This window comes from Salvelinus sp. IW2-2015, unplaced genomic scaffold, assembly GCF_002910315.2.
Source record: "Salvelinus sp. IW2-2015 unplaced genomic scaffold, ASM291031v2 Un_scaffold3517, whole genome shotgun sequence".
Lineage (NCBI taxonomy): Eukaryota > Metazoa > Chordata > Actinopteri > Salmoniformes > Salmonidae > Salvelinus > Salvelinus sp. IW2-2015.
The window spans coordinates 8967-15922 of record NW_019944797.1 but is presented as its reverse complement, the minus strand read 5'-3'; the positions used below and the strand labels follow the sequence as shown (position 1 = coordinate 15922).

Genomic DNA, 6956 nt, shown 5'->3' with positions numbered 1-6956 from the left:
TCCACGGCAACCAAGTTGTTCTTCTTTTGAGTTATATTGTTACCCTTCTTCTTCGTCTTGGATGGCAGCACAGTGTTGAGGTCGGAATTTTCGGAACAGGAAGCCAGGAACTTAGGTCATCGAGATGAGGTCATCATCATAGGATTGGAAAGGACGTTTCAGTAGCATTAGGGTTAAAATGACCTTCCTCGTTTTTTGTTTGTCACTTTTTCAAACAAAAATCTCTCTCTTTAAATACAATTCTTCATATCCACTTCTTCTTCTTCTTCTACTAGTCATGCCAGGTCTTCTTCCAGGCTCACCATCTGTCTCTGTGAAGGGAGACAGAAAATAACGATAAACACAAAGTCACACAACACTGGAAAACCGCTACATGCAGTATTTCATAGGCTATATCCATAATCAACGGTCACATGCTATCTGTTAGCCACTGCAGAACACCTGCAGGATTGGGGTCAATTCCATTTAAACTCAGTTCAGGAAATTAAGTGGATTGCAACTCCACATAGGAAAACGATGGGCAAATCATCCCATTATTTTACTTAATCGAAATGGAATTGATCTTAACACAGTATGAGAATTAAATGGAATGAACTCTAACCCTGTGACACGTGTAGTCTACATAAGTAATATGACAGTGACTGGGTTGCTTGGGGTTGCTAGGTGACAGTGACAGTACCCGTGGGTAGGTGTATCCGTCCTGGCTTTGTTTCTACAGATGTGCAACTCGTCCCTGTGGTTCTTCGTACACGGGGTTTCAAAGTGGATGGTGTTGGTGTCTTCAGCCTCCAGTGTCTCCATAGCAACACTGCACCAAACAGCACCAGGCACATCATCACTGGAGAGAGGAGATAGGGGTCAAAGGGCAGTTCTTGTTGTTGTAATTGTTGTTTGTGATAAAGTATGGTAGGTAAAGCCAGTTTAACTTTACAATGATAAGTGTTTTACTGAGTGTACAAAACATTAGAAACACCTTCCTAATATTGAGTTACACCCCCTTTTGCCCTCAGAACAGCCTCAATTCGTTGGGCATGACCCTACAAGGTGTCGAAAGCGTTCCACAAGATGCTGGCCCATGTTGACTCTAATGCTTCCCACAGTTGTGTCAAGTGGCTGGATGTCCTGTGGGTGGTGGACCATTCTTGATACACACAGGAAACGGTTGAGAGTCAAAAACCCAGCCACGTTGCAGTTTTGACACACTCAAACCGGTGCACCTGGCACCTACTACCATACCCCGTTCAAAGGCACTTAAATCTTTTGTCTTGCCCATTCACCCTCTGAATGGCACACGTACACAATCCATATCTCAAATGTCTCAAGGCTTGTCTCCTCCCCTTCATCTACACTGATTGAAGTGGATTTAACACGTAACATAAATAATGGATCATAGCTTTCACCTGGTCAGTCTCATGGAAAGAGCAGGTGTTCCTAATGTTTTGTACACTCAGTGTATATCAACACGTAAGTCAACACATAAACAGAGAGTAGGTTACTACAGTACTACTGTATTTATCAGTGCACTAGACATTATGCTGATACTACAAGGTAAAATACTCACTGATAGGTAAGACAATGTAGAGCACAGTATGGTGTGATGCCTCAGCTACTTTGGGCATGGCAACATAGCCACTTTGACCTGTGACCGCAGTTTCCTGTGGACTGTGAGTGGTCGAGGACCTTTCAGGGTCCTGAGGCTGGGCCCGGCGGGCAGAGGAGGTAGTTGTAGTTGAAGTGGGACCAGCTGGCTGTTTGGTTGGGGCCCTGGTAGGGATGGGGGCTGCAGTTTTGGGAGTGGTGGGGGGAGCGGTAGTTGAAGTGGGACCAGCTGGCTGTTTGGTTGGGGCCCTGGTAGGGATGGGGGCTGCAGTTTTGGGAGTGGTGGGGGGAGCGGTAGTTGTTGGAGCTGTTGAGATAAGAGACGGGGGTAAAGGTCACCGAAGGTTAAAGCTTAGACACACAAGAACGTGTCAGTTAGTTTGAGAAAAGGTTCAATGACCATGAACAGTGAGTATGAGGATAAACACTAACACTTTGACATCCATTGGCTTTTGAACTAGCTTTTAACTACAAAATATTTGGTCTTAAACGGATTTTAATGATGATTAATAATGAAAATATGAATAACATTCCACCCATGAGGTGGGCGATCTGATCATTTAACTGCAGGAAAGGGGTCTACAGTGCAAGAGTTGCACCCTTCTTCTCTAAAGTTCCATAGGGTTCGACAGAGGAAAACACATACCTGCCACACACTTCCTCATGTCCAGGCCMAGGGTCATGTGATCAGGACAGGCACAGGTGTATTTGGGGGAGTGTTGGTTGATCTGGGGAGCAGGCAGACATAGGAACTCACAACCCTCCATTTCCACAAGTTTTTCCTCGTGCCACCAGTTTCTTCCTATTAAGAGAGAGAGAGAAAGGGGGAGAGCGAGTGAGTGTTAGACCACCTGATTCAGCTTTTAAAGTTAATTACAGTTATTCATATGAGATGTATTATGTGTTTTTAAAAAGTGTGCGTTTGCCATACCGATGGGCTGCTTGAGGTTGTGGTATACAATGATGTCCTCTGGCTGCATCAGGTCTTCCGCCAGTACAGTGATGTCATTTCCTGTCAGGCGGTTGGCGCTCATGACCGCTCTTGTCCGCCATGTCGGTCCAGAATACTTTCTCCTGTGAAACAAATGAGAGAAACCAGAAAAAAGAGAGACAGGAAGAAAAAACTAGGTTACCCAAAGTTAACCAACAGTCCAATAAGTCAATACATACATACAGTACTTACTAAAAGTTAACCACTGTCCATAGTCAGTACATACAGTACTTACAAAGTTAACCAACTGTCATAGTATAATACAGTACTCAAAGTTAACCAACTGTCCATAAGTCAGTATCATACAGTACTTAAAAAGTTAACCAACTGTCCATAGTTCATACATACATACAGTACCTGTACCGAAAGTTAACAACATACCCCATAAGTCCAATACTACATACGTAACTTACAAAGTAAAACCAACAGTCCATAAGTTCAGTACATACAAGTACTTACCAAAGTTTAACCAACTGTCCATAGTCAATACATACATTAACAGTACTTTACAAGTTAAACCAACTGTTTCATAGTTCAGTACCTAACAGTACTTTAAAGTTAAACAACTGTACATAGTTAAAGTACATAAACAGTACTTAAAGTTACAACCATGTCAGTCATCTATACAGTACTTACAAAGTTAACCAACAAGGTCCATTTACAGTACTTACAAAGTTAACCAACATCCATAGTCATACATACATACGTAACCAAGTTAACCAACTGTCCATAGTCCATACATACATACAGTACTTAAAAGTTAAACCAACTGTACATAGTCAGTACATACAGTACTTAAAGTTAAACAACTGTCCATAGTATTCATACATACAGTACTTACAAAAGTTAACCCAACTGTCCATAGTCAGTCATACAGTTACTTAAAGTTAACCAACTGTCCATAGTCAAATACATTAAACAGTACTTAAATTAACCAACCAGTCCAAGTCAGTACATACAGTACTTAAAGTTAACCAACTGTCCATAGTTAGTACACAACAGTACTTACAAAGTTAACCAACAGTCCATACAGTACTTAAAGTTAACCAACAGTCCATTAGTTAGTACATACAGTACTTTTACCAAAGTTAACCAACTGTACATAGTCAGTGCATATCATAGTCAGTACATAGCGTACTTACAAATCATCCACAAACAAAGACTTCATGTATCTGTCCTAATTTAAATGGGGGAAACCAACAGTTTCAGATATGGGGCTTATTAACCTCCTATGCCTGGATACTGTAAGATCAGTTTGGTCTCCATTCAGCAGCTACATGGATGGATTTCTGTAATACAGCTAAAGCTGGCTAGCTGCATGGCTGAACTCATTAACCAGGCTGGTGTATAAGACTCTGAACCTGGAAATCCCCTTTAATTAAAGCTACCACCAGCCAGGGTTGGTTTGGGGCTTGGGAGGGGGGGAGACCATGGTGCTCGACCCAGGGACTAGAGGGTGGTTCTGGGGCCACAGCCAGGGTAGAGGGGGAAGACCATGGTGCTCGACCCCAGGGACCTAGAGGAGTTCTGAAGTTGGATTGTAACCATTGCCCTCATGGACTGGACTCTACTGGTTCAGTTAAGTCTCCCTTTCCCGTCCTACAGTTCCTCTAGGACCTGTCCATAACTATACTCCAGATGGAACTCCAGTTAGGGAGACCTTAACATTCTATCACCATTTACCTCGAAACGGCGACAAGAGAGGGGTGAGCCAGCTTGTCCTCGTTGTAATGAGTGTGTGTCGTCCTTTCTCCGTTTACGCCGATGCTGGAGAGGGTGTGCATTAGAGAGTCCACCCAGTACAGACGCTGGTTAACCATGTCTGTTCGAGAGGCACAGAGCGTTAGAGAAATACAACTGTATAATCATTAACTTATAAACAATGCCTCCACGCATGATAACGAGGCAGATTATTTGAATGCATTTAAATAATTACACCTACAGTATGATAGAACTTCCAAAACATAACACAACACAAAATCTCAACTGTTCTGTATACGAGTATAAGAATCATGTAGACAGCAAACACCAATGTTGTCAATCACACATCACTATATTGCAGTGTCCAATCAGTGGACTCTTCTTACCAAGCGTGATGCCGTTGGGCCACATGATGTTGTCCGTTACCAAGGCGACGCGGTCGGCACCGTTCAGCCCACTCTTTTCGATCTTGGCCTCGTTGCCCCAGTCAGTCCAGTACATGAAGCTGGAAAACAGACAGTACCGTCAGTAAAACTCCTACCTCGAACACACTTCAGCACAACGTCTGGAGGTCTTTAGAGAAAATCACCACCACACACTGACACGTTGAGCTTCTGCCATGTTTCTTGTTGCGAAAAGATCCTCACTCATTTCAATTATCCAATATGTTCGACAACAAAAGCATCCTGTCGAAGATTTATCTATTTGGTTTTCATGGCAGTCAACGCCCTATTAGCATGATACTAATGAATCAGATCAATAGCCTATGACCCAAACAAGGTTAATAAAATCAATCAAAACAAAGTTTCTTACTTATTGGCTGGGTCCACCACGATGCTTCTTGGTTTCTCCCAGTCCTTCGCTGATCAGTGTCTTTCGCCGTGTTCCGTCCGTGGTTGCCACGGAGATGGTCTGGAGCACGCTGTCCGTCCAATAGATGTGACCGTGAATCCAGTCGACGGCCAGACACTCCGCGCCTCCTCATCTGGCTGTCAATCACCACGTTGTGGTGGGAGGAGTCCCCTGCCAAGTTCATGTCGGGCGTGGGGAGGGCGGGACAAAATAGATGTTTGTTAACGAACAAATACTGTATATTGTCTGTTTGCAGATATATATATATACACACAAACACACACACTCCCCTTCCCCCAGTAGTCCCTCACCTGTAGATCTTCCTGGTACAGGTCAGCCAGAAGATCTTGTGTCCCGCATGTCCATGTTCCAGGCCCACAACGTTCTTCAGTCTGGGATGAGAGGACGTACTCCTACGGTTCACCAGTCATCTTCCTCACCTCGTGGCGGTTGGTGAACAACAGGTAGGGACAGTACCTGGAAGACATACCATTATATTTAGAAAGTTTAGATTTCGACCTCAATCTGCCACTTTACTTAAATATTTTACATCACATTTAGAAAGTTGTCGTTTAATAATGAGGCCTCAGAGAAACTACCTAAACCTCTTCTTTGCTTTGATTTGTTCAGACTACACAGAATTCCTCCCAAGGCTCTGTTCATATATCCACACTAGCAAGAATCATCAAGCATCCATTCTAAGTGGTATGCTGGGGTGGCTGTCGGAATGTAGCTTAGCTAGTGTTTCCCTCCATCTCCCAACGTACCTGTGGGAGCCTTGCAGGTCTTGGTCTTGGGGTCCAGTTCGTAGCCCTCCTCACAATCACACTTGTAACTTCCCAGGATGTTCACACAGATCTGGGTACAGGTGTCTGGGTCAGCACACTCATCAATGTCTACAGGAGGAGGAAAACAGGGTTAGAGGTCAGAASATAGGGTCAYGGGTCAGTTGTGGCAATTCATAGTATGATTRGATCCAAATCCAATGTSCRYSYWWKMWWRSCYGSACTTGTCACTATAGTGACTTAGAGCTCAGTCATTACAATCTTCTGTGCTGAGTTCAGAGTCTTAGAAAAGTGTCATATAAATGTTTATTTCCGCACACCTTCACATTTCCTGTTGTCCTTCCCCAGACTGTACCCAGCAGGACAGGAGCAATTGAAGCCAATCTTCAGGTCGGTACAGYTGTGAGAGCAACCGCCGTTATTGGTCAAACACTCGTTGTTGCCTGCAGAATCAGACCGGAAATCAGTTAYAAGAAATATATCTAWCTAGAAATCTATAAGAAACAACCATCATCCTCAATGTCCATGATGACAGCCTTTTTCCTTAGGCAAGACTAAACCAGTCACCTCACTCTTTACAACCACTAACTAGTTTGGCCAGACCAGACTGGCCTGAACCACTTGGCTAGCTGTCTCCATCATATTTTCCTAGCTGGGATGTGGTCTCTRTCCTCTGTTTTCCACTGAATGGTATGTGGGTGTAAAGGGAGTTCCCTATGGGCCCAGGGTCAAAAGTAGTGGCCGAAACAGGGATTAGGGTGCCATTTGGGACGCAGAATATGTCTACGGTTCCAACTCACCACACTCCCTGATAGGTTCGTCGGACATGTCTCGGCAGTCTTTCTGCCCGTTGCACACCTTGTCCACGGTGACGCACTCCCCACTCTTACACCTGAAGTTATTCGGGCCCTCACACACATCCACTGGGGGGAGAATAAGAAAGAAGAGAATATTATTAGACATATAGTACAGCTATAGGGAGAGTGTGTGTGTGTGTGTGTGTGTGTGTGTGTGTGTGTGTGTGTGTG

General features: G+C 44.0%; 1 pseudogene; it reads right to left on the bottom strand.

Moving 5' to 3' along the window:
• Positions 1–275: 275 nt before the first annotated feature.
• LOC112076014 (low-density lipoprotein receptor-like) overlaps positions 276–6956 on the bottom strand; it is a 12883-nt pseudogene continuing 6202 nt past the window's right edge.